General features: G+C 37.7%; 1 pseudogene; it reads right to left on the bottom strand.

Moving 5' to 3' along the window:
• Window positions 1-577: 577 nt before the first annotated feature.
• LOC110330991 lies at window positions 578-1,154 on the bottom strand (annotated as a pseudogene).
• Between the last annotated feature and the right edge of the window lie 16,175 nt (window positions 1,155-17,329).

Raw genomic sequence — 17,329 nt, 5'->3', positions numbered from 1 at the left:
CTCCTTCACCCTATCAGATCACCATGGACTAAGGTTGGTCTTAAATTCCAGCAACAACAACAAAAATAACTGAAAAAACACATTCACATGGAAGATGAACAACACTCTACTCAATGATATCTTGGTCAAACAAGAAATAAAGAAATTAAAGATTTTTATAATTTAATAAAAATGAAGACACACCATGCAAATCTTGTGGGATACAATGAAAGCATTCCTAAGAGGAAAACTCGTAGCTCTGAGTGCCTCCAAAAAGAAACTCAAGAGAGCTTACACTAGCAGCTTGACAGAACACCCAAAAGTTCTAGAACAAAAAGAAACAAATACACCCAAGAGGAGTAGACAGCAGGAAATAATCAAACTCAGGGCTGAAATCAACCAAGTAGAAACAAAAAGAACNATACAAAGAATCAACAAAATCAGGAGCTGATTCTTTGAGAAAATCAACAAGATAGACAAACCCTTAGCCAGACTAACCAGAAGGCACAGAGACACTACCCAAATCAACAAAATAAGAAATGAAAAGGGAGACATAACAACAGAAACAGAGAAAATTTAAAAAAATCATGTGATCCTACTACACGCTGACCGTGATGTAGGGGGTTGATGCACCGCCCCGAGTCTTTCAAACCAATTTTCTCAATCCTGATGGTGAGTACTGTCATCCCTGGTCCCGATGGCAACTGTGGCAATAAAGTACCAGGAACTCTAGCAGAGAAAGAATCAGGAGGTCCTGCTCCAGCACCACCTTCTTCATCTTCAAATTGCAAATTCTCTTCTTCACCAGATGCTAAAATCCCTCTTAATGGGATAGGCTGAACATCAAATGGAAATTCTTTATTATATATAAGAATATGCTTCAGGATTGGTTCTAGCTTCTTTAGGTCCTCCAGTTTAAACTCTTCTTGGGACTGTGGGGACTGTAATGCTGCACTTTGCAATTCCAAACATGTTACAATTTTACCTATGGTTTTCTTTCATTCTTCTGTGAATTCAGAATTATTGTGTTGAACTTGGGCCTCCTTCTGTAAGTGTCTTGCTAATATCTGATACTCGTCTATCACCTCCACCAGTTGGGCCCAAGAGTCAAAGTTGGCTCCTCTCCTAAGACTGGTGCCCCAGCGCTGCAGCAGACTCCAGGTCACCTCTGACATGGCCAGTCCCTGTCCCAGCCCCCTCCCTCACCTACCCCAGCAAGGCCAGGCTCTAGGGATCCATCATCCCCGGTCTTGGCCCTGACATTAACAGGCTGATCATTTCTTTAGATGCTGAAAAAGCATTTGACAAAATTCATCATCCCTTCATGTTAAAAGACTTGGAAATTTCAAGAATTCAAGGCTCATACCTAAACACAGTAAAAGTAATTTACAGCCAAACAGTAGCCAACATCAAAATAAATGGATACAAACTTGAAGCAATTCCACTAAAATAAGGGACTAGACAAGGCTGCCCACTCTCTCCCTATCTATTAAATATAGTGCTCAAAGTCCTAGCCAGAGCAATTAGACAACAAAAGGAGATCAAAGGGATATGAACTGGAAAGGAAGAAGTCAAAATATCACTATACGCAGATTATATGCTCTTACAATTAAGTGACCACAAGTATTCCACCAGAGAACTCCTGGACCTGATTAAAAAAAAACTTCAGCAAAGTGGCTATATATAAAATTAAATCAAACAAACCAGTAGCCTTCCTCTACTCAAAGGATAAACAGGCTGAGAAAGAAACTAGGAAAATGACACCCTTCACAATAGTCACAAATAATATTGCATATTTTGGTGTGACGCTAACCAAGCAAGTGGAAGATCTATATGACAAGAACTTTAAGTCTCTGAAGAAAGAAATTGAAGAAGATCTCAGAAGATGGAAAAATCTCCCATGCTCATGGATTAGCAGGATTAATGTAGTAAAATGGCCATCTTGCCAAAAGCAATTTACAGATTCACTGTAACCTCCCCCCCCCAAAAAATCCCAACTCAATTCTTCATAGAGTTAGAAAGAGCAATTCTCAAATTCATTTGTAATAACAAAAAACCCAGGATAGTGAAAACTATTCTCAACAGTAAAAGAACTTCTGGGGGAATCACCATCCCTGACCTCAAGCTGTATTACAGAGCAATAGTGATAAAAACTGCATGGTTTTGATACAGAAACAGGCAGGAAGATGGATGGAATAGAATTAAAGACCCAGAAATGAACCCACACACATATAATCACTTGACATTTGACAAAGGGGCTAAAACCATCCAGTGGACAAAAGACAGCATTTTCAACAAATGGTGCTGGTTCAACTGGAGGTCAGCATGTAGAAAAATGCAAATCAATCCATTCTTATCTCCTTGTACAAAGCACAAGTCCAAGTGGATCAAGGACCTCCATGTAAAAACCAGATACACTGAAACTTATAGATGAGAAAGAAGGGAAGAGCCTCAAACACATGGGTACAGGGGAAAAACTTCCTGAACAGAACACCAGTGGCTTATGCTTTAAGATCAAGAATCAACAATGGGACCTCACAAAATTGCAAAGCTTCTGTAAGGCAAAGGATACTCTCACTAGGACAAACCGTCAACCAACAGATTGGAAAAAGATCTTTACCAATCCTATATTTGATAGAGAGCTAATGTTCAACATATACAAAGAACTCAAGAAGTTAGACTCCAGAGAAACAAATAACCCTATTAAAAACGGGGTATAGAGCTAAACAAAGAATTTTCAACTGAGGAATATCGAATGGCCAAGAAGCACCTAAAGAAATGTTCGACATCCTTAGTCATCTCTAAATGCAAATCAAATCAATCCTGAGATTCTATATCAGTCAGAATGGCTAAAATCAAAAATTCAAGTGACAGCAGATGCTGGTGAGGATGTGGGGAAAGACAAATACTCCTCCATTGCTGGCAGGATTGCAAGCTGGTACAACCAGCTCCAGAAATCAGTCTGGCAGTTCCTCAGAAAATTGGGCATCTAACTACCTGAGGAACCACTAATACCACTCCTGGGCATGCAATAAGGACACATGCAATAAGGACACATATTCCACTATGGTCATAGCAGCCGTATTTATAATAGCCAGAAGTGGGAAAGAACACAGATGTCTTTCATCAGAGGAATAGATACAGAAAATATGATACATTTACACAATGGAGTACTACTCAGCTATTGAAAATGATGAGTTCATGAAATTCTTAGGCAAATGGAACTAGAAAATGTCATCCTGAGTGAGGTAACCCAGACACAAAAGAACACACATGGTATGCACTGACTGATAAGTGGACATTAGCCCCAAAGCTCCAAATACCCAAGATACAATCACAGACCACATGAAATTCAAGAAGAAGGAAGACCAAAGTGTGGGTGCTCTGCTCCTTCTTAGAAGGGGAACAAAACACTCACAGGAGCAAATATGGAGAAAAAGTGTAGAACAGAGACTGAAGGAAAGGCCATCCAGAGGCTGTCCCACCTGGGGATGCATCCCGTAAATAGTCACCAAACCCAGATACTCTTGTGGGTGCTAAGAAGTGCATGCTGAAAGGAGCCTGAAATCGCTGTCTCCTGAGAGGCTCTGCCAGAGTCTTACAAATACAGAGGATGATGCTCGCAGCCAACCATTAGACTGATCATGAGGTCCCCCAATAGAGGAGTTAGAGGAAGGACTGGAGTTGAATGGGTCTGCAACACCTTAGGAAGGACAATATCAACCAACTAGATACTCCTACCCCCCCAAGAGATCCTAGGGAATAAGCCATCAACCAAGGAGTATACCTGGCTGCAGTTGGATATGTAGCAGAGGATGGCCTTGTCAGGCATCAATGGGAAGAGAGGTCCTTGGACCTATGAAGGCTTGATAGATGCCTGAGTGTAGGGGAATAGAGGGTGGGGAGATGGGAGTGGGTGGAGGAACACCCTCATAGAAGCAGGGAGAGGGAGGATGGGATAGGGGGTTTCCGGTAGAGGGGGAAACCTGGAAAGGGGATAATATTTGAAATGAAAATAAAGAAAATATCCAATAAAAGAAAAAAGAAAAACCTGTACAGAATGAGGTATTCAGCAAAGATGCAGGAACAACAGAAGTGACAAACGGACAATCTAGAGCTAGAGAACACAAGGGACAAAATGAACATAGAGAACTTTCTTTGTAAAATCAGAAGGAAAAACAGTTGACAATTCAAAAGTAAATCCTTACAAGTATACAAAGAGGAAACAAAAACAATGAAATAGAGTTAAGAAAATCTATTCCTTAGAGTCACCAAGTAACCAACACACACGTTAGCTAGAGTCAGAAGTGAATGGTGAGGGTGATGGTGTCGTCTTCCCACATATTGGGAACAGTGCACACATTGCATTGTGACACTTAAAAATCTAAATAGGATCCATCTAAACAGTCCATGGAGACCCATCACCATCACACAAGCAAAGTTCAAAGACAGTAGAGGATTCAGAGAGTCTATCAATACCATCAAGAACATACCAGAACCATGGATCTCTAGTTGAGGTAGAGCTCAGAAAAGCAAAGATACTATTGTGATTGGGGGGGGGGGGCAGATGTGCTAAGTATTGAACCTGAGGCCTCAAACTCACTAGGTTACTACTCTCTCATTGATCTACAGCCTGAGCTCTGACATAGACATCTGACTGAGTAACTATGTATATCATTGCATATTGGTGAATCATGAGTTTGCTGAACACTTTAAAATTGTATATATTAATTAATGCTACAAAATTATTAGTAGTGTAATCTGAAGCATCTTATAAGATGAATATTCACTCATAATTCAGTATCTGAATATTTGTATTTATAATTTTTTGTCACCTAGGGATAATATATGTATTAGTCAGGGTTCTCTAGAGTCACAGAACTTATCGGTAGTTTCTATATAGTAAGGGAATTTGTTGGTGACTTACAGTCTGTAGTCCAACTCCCAACGATGGTCAGCAGCAGCTGTGAATGGAAGTCCGAGGATCTAGCAGTTGCTCAGCCCCACAAGGCAAGTGGGTGAAGAAGAGAGAGAGAATAAATCTTCCTTCTTCCAATGTCCTATGTAGGTGTCTAGCAGAAGGTGTAGCCCAGATTAAAGGTGTGCCACCACGTCTTTAATCCCAGATGACCTTGAACTCAGAGATCTCCCTTTCTTATATTTTTGGTTGTGAGCCTAGCCTTTAATGGCTGAGCGATCTCTCCAGCCTGAGATCTCCCTTTCTAAATCCTCTGGAATTCATAGCCACTATGCCTCAAGATCTGCATGCCAAGATCCAGGACGCAAACTTGTATCTCCCAGCCAGCAGATAAGGATCACTGATGAGCCTTCCAATTCTGGATTGTAGTTCATTCCAAATATAGTCAGGTTGACAACCAGGAATAGACACTACAATATACATACATATATACTTGAGATTAATATACTGATAAATATATATGGGGGCCCCATTAATATTAAAGTATTTGTAATTACCTTTATCTCTTCTATAGTCTAGCTAGCAGTATAAGGTCAGATTTCTTTCTTGTAGTGAAAATATGTCAATGATAAACCTTATCATAAAGGATGACTTTATGTTCTTTAGTTCAAATCCCTACTTGACATCAATTGCTCTTTATGTGTAATACTGTAAGACTTTCATGCCTATATGCTAATGACAAAATAGCAGAGGTGGACTTAATGGGAAACCTTGGCCTTGAGCCTAGAACAGTCTACATGATACCCAGTGCAATATGCCAAGGAAGTCTTTGATGTCCCCAGAATAGAACAACAGCATAGCAGAAGTGTATTGTGTTGGCCTCTGAAGTTTCCAACCAAAAATGAGTAAGAAACCATTAATGTGAGAAAAATCAAGCAGAGGAGTGCATGAGCGGGGGAGTTGGAGGGAGGAAAGGAAAGGGGGAAATGATATAAGCATATTGTAATTTCAACAATATTTTTAAAATATAGTAAATAAAATGATCAGAGGGAAACACTAAGACTGCAATCACAGCAGATCAACATTTTCTAGCTGCAAGTGCACAGCAAGTACCTTATCTGTGCTAAAACAGAATTTATTTATTTTGAGGCCAGGTGGGAATATATTTTCAGCAATAAAGATACTAGTTTTTTTTTTTTTTAATGTCTTAATAAATTGAGCTTTCAAAAACTGGGCTGTCAGAATGGTTGGGTAGGAAAGGCCCAAGACTGGCACCCTGACTTTGATCACCAGAACCCACACAATGGTTGAAGGAGATGACCAACTCCATAAAATTGGTTCAGGCCTTCACATATGCACCATGGCACATACACCATACATGCATATCATGCACATGCAATAAGAGCAACAACAACAATAATACATTTAATAAACTAAAATTAATAACATTTGGTTCATCATTAAGTTGACATCTAAATTAGCTAATAGTGTCTTAAAAGATAATGAAGAAAATCTGTATGGTGGTTCCAACTGATAAAATTTAAGAGAAATATAAAAACGAGTAAAGTGTTTATGAAAGTGAAATAAAAAATTGATTTCTAGCAATGAATCCCTGCAATAGTTTAGCTTCTAAAAAATATCACTGGTTGTCACTATGAATTAGCATGGCTTTTGAATTTTTGGTGAGTGCCACAACATTTACTTATTAAATATATTTGGATTCACTAATAGAAGACACTTAGAACTTAGATGTAGTTTGGTGGTAAAACATTTATTTAACATTTAGGAGATCCTGAGTTCATTTCCCCAAATCTACATAAAACAGCATAATAAAAACAATATAGGATGACTATATTGGAAAAAGAGTAATAACAAACATACACATTAAAATTTGTTGTTGTTTTTTTTTAATGGAGATCCATCCATACTTACTGCCATTTGAGTGACATACCATCATTAGCTCTGGAGCTTTTTAAAAAGCAATAAACATTTCAACTGTAACCACACAGGTCAAGATCTCCAGGGTGGAGCTCAGTCATGTCTTCTGGCACCCTCCGTGTGAATCCAAGGCCTAGATGTAAGATGCCCCGCCACCCTGACCCTATGGTCAAAGCTGCAAGTTTTTTTTGTTTGTTTGGTTTTTTTTTTTTTTTTTTATATATATTCAGTGGCTTTCATTTTCCTTTGAAATTGTTTCTGTTTTGTGACATTTTAATTACCACCTAATTTTCTTTGGATAATTTTCTTTTCCTTAGTCTTAAATGAATACCTAATGATATCTATCAATTCCTTTAAAAAATAAAACAAGATTATTTAATAAATATCTTTTGCATCTAATTGTGCTAGGTAGTTAGAATTATTAAAGCTCACTTTCTAAGTAATCTGGAATGAGAGATTAAATTTAGTTTCTGACTTAATGTTTACATATTACTGACTTACTTGGGATTTTGTTGCTTGTTTTGTATTGTGTTTTTTTGAGGCAAGGTCTTGCTGTCTAGGCCAAAGTAGCCTAGAATCCACCTCCCTACCTTGGCCTGCTGGTGCTAGGAATACTAGTGTGTGCCACCATGCCCTACTGAAGGCTGTTTATTTTAAATAGTCTGGTGATTAGATTTTGTTTGAGGCAGACTAAATAGTTTTTCTTAATGCCTTCATTTCTTCATCATTGTCAATAAATATAACCATTATTAAGAGCTTTAAGTTCTCTGGCAGCTTAAGAAACACTATGAATAACTGACAAACAATATTACAAAAAACTAAAAGTCTTCTACAAAGTGAGGAAAACAACTTCATAATGAAGCCTGCAAAAATAGAAAGCACTCTTTGCTAGTTATATATCTCATATGATTTATGTCTAGAATATACAAAGGAACAAGAACAGTAAATACCAAAACAAAAACAAAAACAAAAACAAAAACCCTCAATTAATCAATGAGCTAAAAAAATGAATAAACAGGAAGTTTTCAATAGATAAAATACAAATGGCCAATAAACACATGAGAAACATTGCATGCCCCAATACTAGCAAGGATGGAGGAAACAGAGAATCCTTATATTTGCAGGTTGGAATGTAAATTAGTCTAAGCACAATACACAAGTTCTTTATAACACTACACGTGGCCCACCATCTGACACAGTCGCATCAGTTCTGGATATAGACCCGAAGGACTCTAAATAACATGTCACAAAGATACTTGGAAATTCATGTCAATTACAGCACTATGGCTAATAGCTAGGTTATAGAATCAGCAGTCCATCAGCAGGTGAATGGATAAGAAAATGCGATACCCATCCAATCCCCCAACACACACACACACACACACACACACACACACACACACACACACACAAGCACACTGTAGTTTTATACAATAATCTATAATAATAAAGTTAAGGCATTTCTAGAAAATGATTCAACTTAAGAACAGCATATTAAATTAAGCCAGACTTGGAAATATAAATACAGTACATTTTTTCTCATTTGTGGTCCTAAATTTCAGAGATACATAAAACTGAGAATAGACAGGAAAGGTAAGCACAAGGATAATGATTTATTTGCAAGAAATTATCTATGAAACAGCACCATGTGCAATGAATATATATTAATAAATGTATTTTTCAGAGTGACAAACATGCCCCCAAATTACTATAGTGATAGTTTTATAATTTTTAAATACTCTAGCAATCAATAAATCATACAACTTTAAACTTAATATGAGTTATATCTCAATCTTTCAAAATAGTCACAAATAAGTATTTAAGGGGCATTTTTACATAGAAGCACTTAACTTTGAAACTGTTCTGACATCTCAATGGAGGTTGCTGATAATGACAAGAAAGGGGGAAACAGAGAAGTATTTTCTCTATATTCAACATTTCTCACATCAAACTGGTGGAGGACTTAATAAAAACTTTTATTTTCTTTTATGAAATTTCATATAAATCTTAAGGTAAGAGTAATTAACAATTAGTAGATCAAAATTCTGAATATGTCCATCAAATCAAGTTTACCACTTAAATTGATCAAATTTCTTTACTCCTATTGCTTACATGTCTGTTAAATATATAGGTGACAGAGAGTCACAAATGATGGCTGACATTTAACCAATTTCCTCTGATGTTATTGAAATGGGATTAGAGAAGCATAGATAGTCTCAGAAAGTGAAGGCAGGCTCCCTGAGATGATGCCATCTTATTCCCAGAAGTCATTGAGAGCAGAAATAGTGGAAAGTCTTGTGGGGGTTGGGGGTGGGGTTATCTAAACAAGACCAATCAGGGGAGGGGAAGGACCCAGAGGCCCTATAAAACAACCAGCTCAGTCTCTGCTAGTAAACGTTCAGCCTTAGTCCTCTCTATTCAAGAGTGATAAAGCTGTTATTTTCCTTTTCTCCACAGGTGGGTCTTCTGCCTTTCCCTGATTACTCAATTCTCTGTCTATGTCAGGACATAAATTCTGGCAATCTTCTAGATAACCACCAGCACCGTGTTATACTATTCTAAATCTATACTGCTTTATACAACAGTTTGTTAATGTCATAATTTGATTCTAGAGCCCACCATTTTGTCTTGGCATCCACTGCCTGCTGTGTGTCACTAAAAAGCGCTGTGCTCAGTCCATCGGGTTTAATTTTGTGTGCTTCCAAAATTGCCTCTGCTATCATCAAACTTCCCACGTGCTTCCTACTATGCATTTAGCAGTACAGTATTGCTTTTTTAATTAAACAGTTTATCACTTTGCTTAGGTGCTTCCTGTGTACAGACATATTTTGTGATGTTTTCCAACAGCAGCATTAAGTAATATGAATTTACTCATGTTCATGAATATGCTCATTAGCATGTACTCAAATGCATGCTGAATGCCTCTTCTGAAGTTATCCCTTCTCCTGTTTTACTTTATATATAGCTGATCATGAATTTTTTTTATATCTCTTTTTCTGATGGGAAAGTTCTTTTAAAAATGGGACCTCATAAAATTGCAAAGCTTCTGTAAGGCAAAAGATACTGTCAATAAGACTAAGAGGCCACCAACAGATTGGGAAAGAATTTTTACCAATCCTAAATCTGATAGGGGACTAATATCCAATATATACAAAGAGCTCAAGAAGCTGAACTCCAAAAATTCAAATAACCCCATTAAAAACGGTGTACAGAGCTAAACAAAGAATTCTCAACTGAGGAGTACTGAAGGGCTGAGAAGCACTTGAAAAAAATGTTCAACATCCTTAATCATCAGGGAAATGCAAATCAAAACAACCCTGAGATTTCACCTCACAGCAGTTAGAATGGCTAAGATCAAAAATTCAGGGGACAGCAGATACTGGCGAGGTTGTGGAGAAAGAGGAACACTCCTCCATTGCTGGTGGGATTGCAAGCTTGTACAACCACTCTGGAAATCAGTCTGGCGGTTCCTCAGAAAATTGGACATAGTACTACCAGAGAATCCAGCAATACCTCTTCTAGGTATGTACACAGAAGATCTTCCAACTGGTAATAAGGACACATGCTCCACTATGTTCATAGTTACCCTATTTATAATAGCCAGAAGCTGGAAAGAACCCAGATGTCCCTCAACAGAGGAATGGGGACAGAAAATGTGGTACATTTACACAATGGAGTACTATGCAGCTATTAAAAACCATGAATTTATGAAATTCTTAGGCAAATGGATGTATCTGGAGGATATCATCCTGAGTGAGGTAACCCANTCACAAAAGAACTCACTTGATATGCACTCACTGATAAGTGGATATTAGCCNAGAAACCTAGAATANCCAAGATACAATCTCCAAGACACAAGAAAATCAAGAGTAAAAATATTTCAGAATAGAAAAAACATGCAAAAGACTAAGAAGATATTAACTACATGCACAGAATCCAGACATGTCGCGGACCCCTGAACTCTGACAGGCAGAGATGGGGAAAAAACGACACAAACGCCTTATAGAAAGGAAATTTTAAATATTTTGTGTTCTTCTCATCTAATGATATTTTGGAATCTGAAAACCCCAAATGTCACCAGATTTGGACATACAGGTCGTAATAAGTCAATATTGGAATATGATAGTCTGATACAACTGGTGTCTTTATAGAAGAGGGAAGAAATATAGACTTGAATTTACACAAAGGGCTATGCCAGTAGAATCACAAATTGAAGTTCTGCTCAAAGGAAAACAATGTCAAGCTATTTCCAAAGAATTTTCAGAAGGTAGGGAAAGACAAAAGTACACTACCCAGAATTTCAGGGGAAATACTAGCCCTCAATACTTAATTTCAAACTTATGTTTTAAATAATATTTTATTAATTATTTTATAATATCATACAATGTATTTTGATCATATTCATATACCCTCAACCTCTCTGAGAACTACCCTCTCTCTATCATCAAGTCTTTATCCACCTAACACTGACTTTTCTTCTTCCCCTATACAGTCCAGTTTGTGTTATGCAACTGCTTTCTGGAGCGGGGCCTGCTCTGTAATGTAGCAAACTTATTAGAGGTCACACCACTAAAGAAAGCTGACTTTCCCTGTCCTAGCAGCTATCAAATATGAATAGATCCTCAGTTAGTGGTGGGATTCTGTGCCCACCCCAATCCATTGGAATTTTGTCTGGCTGGAGCTTGAGTAAGTCCTGTGTATGCCATCTCAATCTGTGAGTTCAAATGTGAGTTCTTTTGTCTGGAGAAACAACTGTTTTCTGAAAGTCACCCCCTCCCAACACACCCCTCTGGCTCTTATAGTTCCTCCACCTATTCCTCCATGAAGTTCCCTGTACCTTGGTGGGAGGGGATGCGATATGCATATCCCATTAATGACTGTGCAATCCACAGTATGTTATTCTCTTCATATTGAACAGCTAAGGACCTTTGAATTGCCAACTGTGTCGTCTCCTGCAAGAAAAAAGCTTCTTTTATGAGAGTAGAGAAATGCACTGCTCTATGGATATGGCAATGAGTTAGTACAATTCATTTTAATACCAGTGTTCATTTATCAGAATAATAATTTTATCTTCTTCCCTATGGCCAATGGCTTATGATCTGTCTACCCATATGGTTCTTGGCCCCATTATCGGTGCCAGAAATGGATTCCACCTCATGAAACAGGATGTGATGGTTATTCTTGGTTGTTCACTTGACAACACTGAAGTTAACTGAACCCCAAATGACTGGGCAAACAGGTGAGAAATTTTTTCTTAATGAAGTCATTTGAAGTGAAAAAACCCACTTCTAATCCAAATCTTTGAGGTGGAGAGACATGCCTTTAATCCAAATCTTTTGAGGTGGGAAGATTCACCTTTAACCTGGAACACACCTTCTGCTGGCAGCCTATAGAAAGGACATGGAAGAAGGAAGTGTGCTGCCTCTTTACCTGTTTGTTCCTGCCCTTACTAGCAAAGTCCATTCCTTCCCTGGTATTTAGAGCCAACTTCTTTGAGATTCTGGCACACACTGGAGAATACCTGAGACATCCAGCTTTGTCTGGATTCTTGGACCTTCCATTGGTAGACAACCACTGATGGACTAGCTAGAATACAGCCTGTAAGCCATTCTTTAAAAAAAAAAATCTCCTTGAGATAAAGGGAGGTAGAGATGAGATCGAGATGAAATAGAGATACTCATTCAGTAAGCTCTGTTCCCCTCAAGAGCCCCAACTTACAGACAGGCCTTAGAGCCAATCAGAAAATGATTGCTTCCTACTGCAGCAGTCATGTCAGCATTGCTTCAGAAGACTAGCTCTTAGACCGGTCACTGTTGTAGCATTCAGAGTTCATATCTGGGTGAAAATGATAATTTTTTTCTCATAGCGTGAATAGAATCTTTCAGCACTACAAAAGCCACTAGGGTGGAGCTTCCAAGTTAGAACTAGCTTGATTTTTTCATCTTTTTGTGAGTTCCATAAGTGATGTCTTCAATTGGAGGGTCTTCCAGTCAAGTTCTGGAAGGTAACCATGAACACAGACAATAGTGTATAATGCTTAGGGTAGGTATCGATAGGAATAGCAAGACAATCTTATTTTCTTTTAAAAAATGACCTCTGTTACTATTACTTGCTTATTTGAAGCCCTAGAAGATTAATAGGCCAAGGCAATAACATCTATGATTTTTACTGCTTTTGCAGAGTTTGCACTAAACATATGAATGTATTATATGATGCCCCCAAAACTACTTTTTCTCACCTTTGTTCTTGTACAGATTTACATATATTGTTTATGAAAGAAGACCCATACCTTCTCATAAATCTCAAAGTCATTTGTGACCTGGATTTCCCATAAAAACTACCACCCAGAAACCTGTTCTAAATCCTACTAGTGATGTCTCGAAGTGGGTGTTTCCATGTTCATTTCAAATACTTCCTTGGACTTTTAGTGTTTTTGCTGAATTCTTATCTTCTGTGCACATGTGAAACAAGGCCAAAATATTCATAAGAGTAAAAAAGTAATTTGTTACTTTAATAGAATGATATCTTACTAACAGATGTGTCCCAAGGAAACAAAAACTTCACGTTTCATGACTATGTCAAATGCATTGATTACTTGTTTCTTTCATAAATCCTCCTTCTGAAATAGATTAAAATTTTTACCAGAGCAGTGGATGACTACAAGGGAACAGTATTCTGAGACAGTGTACACAAGTCTGTACAACCTGAAATCAAGCAACATCCCAACATGGAGAAGGGAGATGGGTATGAATTTCAAGCTAAGAAAAGGCTGACAATTGATAGCTCCGAGGATAGGGCTGATCGTGCTCCAGTGGGAGGGCGTGCATTCAAGAGTGTATGGTCACACCCACCATACTTGTTAGGTGGAGGGAGAGAAGGAGGAGGAGGAGGAGGCGAGGGTGGGGGTTACAAAAGAGAAGAAGACACAAATTTCAGTTACTAGAGAGGTGTGTGGATCTGGACATAATGTATAAGCTCAAATACATTGTATGTTTTTCTCAAAGAACTAATTTTTACAAAAGCTTTATAAGGTCAAGCTCAGAAGGCCTTTACTGTTCTCTGGACAGAAAGAAGGCTACAGGCTGCTACTTCACATGAGCCACAAGTACCAGCCTCACGTTTCCTTTCAGTCTTCGCGCAGTACTTATTGTGGTCTTTATGTATTTTTTTTTTTTTTTCTATTCAAACTCTAGCACATGGAGTTCTTCTCAAAACTGTGAATAAAATTTATAATTCCTAAAATGCATTTGCTCTGTTTCTGCAGTTCTGTGCTGGCAGCTCTATTGGGGTCTTTCTAAATCTGCTTTCTAAACAGTATGCTTCTTCGTGGTTGCCAATTCCCTTACCCATTTACTCAATGAGAGAATTCCTCCAAATGTTCCTACTGCTGGTACATGGGTTTTTTTTTTTTTTTTTCCCCTTACTATGTATTCTTTGCTTGATTTAATCAGTTTTTGGTGAATGTGGGATTTTTCTCAGGGATGGTTATCCCAGGAAAGCACATCTCTGGGAAATGTGATTGGAGAAGATTATGCATGACAACATCCTTTTGTCTCTTTACTACCTCAGTGGTTCTCTGCATCACTGACTGCTGGAGCTGTGCATGTGTGTACTTCAAAGTGGGAAAGCTAGATTTTGGATAGAAATATCTCTTGGAAAAGACTTGATCCACTAAATGTTCCATCATTTCTTATACTTTATTCTAGTGGCAAGACCCCTCATTCTAAGTTGTAAAATGCATACTTTCTTTGTACTGGTTCCCTAAGCCTTCCTCACACACATTTAACATTTCTATGGCAATGTATCTTAGAGTTTCAGACATAAGTCTAACATGACTTCATTTTATACAGAAGAATTGTATTTCCAAGCCTTTGATGTGCTGCTCGTAAGCATAAGCCTATGGTTAGTGTGGGTCTCCAGCAGTAAGGGCTCTTCATCTGGTTTTGGCAACAGTTCTACAGCAGTTATAGAAATGTCTGAAAGGCGTCAGAATGTATTTCTGTAGCTGAGTTTTCATTGTAATAAAAAATTTAGTCACTTTAATATGTTTTCACATGAATGACCCTCATAATAGTAAACAAATCCAAGTCTTAATCAGAGAGCTGGAACTTCTTGACCTGACCATTTTTGCACTTCTCAAACTTTCCAATGATATCAACAGGACAAGACAGATCATTGCTGTCAACTGTAGCTGGAAGGTTTAAAATGCCTTTGAACAAAGGATGACTTCACAGTTTGCAGACCAAGCTCCAGTATTACTTCTAAATAAAGTCTCAAGCAGCTTGCTGAAGATTTGAAAACATAGATAAAATACACACATTTACACAAATATATTTAACAGTGCAGACTGAAAATTAAATTTATAAGGAAGAAACAAAATGTAGGAAGAGGGGACTAATTAAGGAGTGGAGTTATATGCACCATTATAGTGACTTTTCTATAATTTTACTACTTCTATATTACTTTTCTATTGAAAATAGATTTTTCATACAATATATTCTAATCATGCTTTCTCCTCCTTCACCTCCTTCCACATCTTTCTCATCTCCTATATTCTCCCCAACTCACCATGCACTCAAATCCAAATCCTTTTTTAATTTTATTTATTTATTTTTTCAAGACAGGGTTTCTCTGTGTAGCCCTGGCTGTCCTGGAACTCATTTTGTAGACCAGGCTGACCTCGAACTCAGAAATCTGTCTTCCTCTGCCTCTCAAGTGCTAGGATTAAAGGTATGTACCACCACTGCCCAGCAAATCCTTTTTCTTTTTCAAATTAGAAAATAAATAGGCACCAAAAAATAAAATAGAATAGAATAAAAATAAACAAACCAGAATAGGATAAAACAGAAAAAAAAAGAAAAAGCTTAAGAAACACATACAGATGCTGAGATACACATTTGCACGCACAGAAATCTCATAAGAACATACAATTAGAAACCATAACATATAAAGAAAAGACCTGTAAAGGAGTGGAGGAGGGGAAAGAGGTAGAGGAGGAAGAGAAAAAGAGGAAGGAGGATTTCCTCATACCAAAAAAAAAAAAAAAAGAGAGAGACCCTCCATAAATACCCCTGAGTTTGTTTTGTGTTGTGTATACTGTTAGATATACATACTACTTTTATGTGTGTGCTTTGCATACTCAGTGAAACTTCCCTAGAGAAAACTAATATTTTCTTGTAAGAGGTTATGGATTGGAGCTAGATTCTGGGTTAGGGGTGACGACTTGTAACCACTTCCCCTCTCATCATTGAGACCCCATCTGTTTTAAACTTCTCTAAGTCCTGCACATGCTGCCACAGTCTCTGTGAGTTTGTAAGTCTACCAGTCTTGTTATTTGGAAGACACCATTTCCTTAGTATCATCCATTCTCAATGGATCTCACAATCTTTTTGCCTCCTCTTCTTCAGAGTTTCCTGAGCTATAGGTAATGGGATTTGATGGCGATATCCCATTTTGGATGTTCCAAGGTCTCTCAGACTTTAGACATTGCCCAGTTGTGAATCTCTGTATTTGTTCCCATCTACTACAGGAGGAAGTTTCTCTGAAGATGAAGAACATGAAGTTGATTTGGAAAGCCAAAGAGTAGGTCTTAGAGAAATTAGGAGAAGGTATGGAGGGTGAGTATGATTAAAATACATGTGTGAAATTCTCAATTAATATGTTAATATGCTAAATGCAAAAACACAAATATAAAATACTACAAAATATGAAAGATACAACAAATGATAATTAAATGTTTGGGAGAGATGTTAAGAAAATTTAAATGTATCTTAGATGATAAAACAAAATACCATGTTAATAGATAGATTCAGCGTCATAAAGATATTCAGTACAAGGAGTGATCTGAAGAGAATGCCAAAAAACAGAAGAGACTAAGCTCTGAGGAGAGGACACAGAGAGGAGGAGTGAGTTCTAAGAGGTGAAATTTAAATTATATGTATTCAGTGAGCAGGTCAGAGAAATGGCTCCAGAGAGCTTCAGAGGCAGCCATTCTGAAACTTTGACTAAATAGTAGCCCATACATTCAGAAGGTGTGGTCCCATGATGAAAAACAATTATAAAAATGTATAAATACATATAAGAGAAGACAGAACACTTACCAGGAAATGAAATCTGAGTAATCTAGAAACTTGCAAAGAACAAATAATCAACTTCTGAGTAGCCAGAATGTTTTAAAAATAAAATAGTAATTAAAAAATAGTAATAGCTCATTAAAAATAAAAGACTCCAGGAGACTACTCAGAAATGCAAATCCCTAATAGTAAAGCTCCTCCAGGAAAGTTATTCTAAACTTGCCTTAACAGAACCTATTATCCTTAAATGAATCTAGTTGACCCAAAAGAAAAAGGTGCCTGGTAAAGAAATCTCATTACTCTTTAAAAGATGGCCTAATCGGCCATCATTGGGAATAGAGGCCCCTTGGTCTTGCAAACTTTATATGACCCAGCACAAGGGAAGGCCTGGGCCAAGTAGTGGGAGTGGGTGGGTAGGGGA

The sequence above is a fragment of the Mus pahari genome, chromosome 13 (genome assembly GCF_900095145.1).
Source record: "Mus pahari chromosome 13, PAHARI_EIJ_v1.1, whole genome shotgun sequence".
Taxonomy (NCBI): domain Eukaryota; kingdom Metazoa; phylum Chordata; class Mammalia; order Rodentia; family Muridae; genus Mus; species Mus pahari.
Note: the sequence above shows the minus strand (reverse complement) of the source record. Positions and strands in the feature narration are given on the sequence as shown.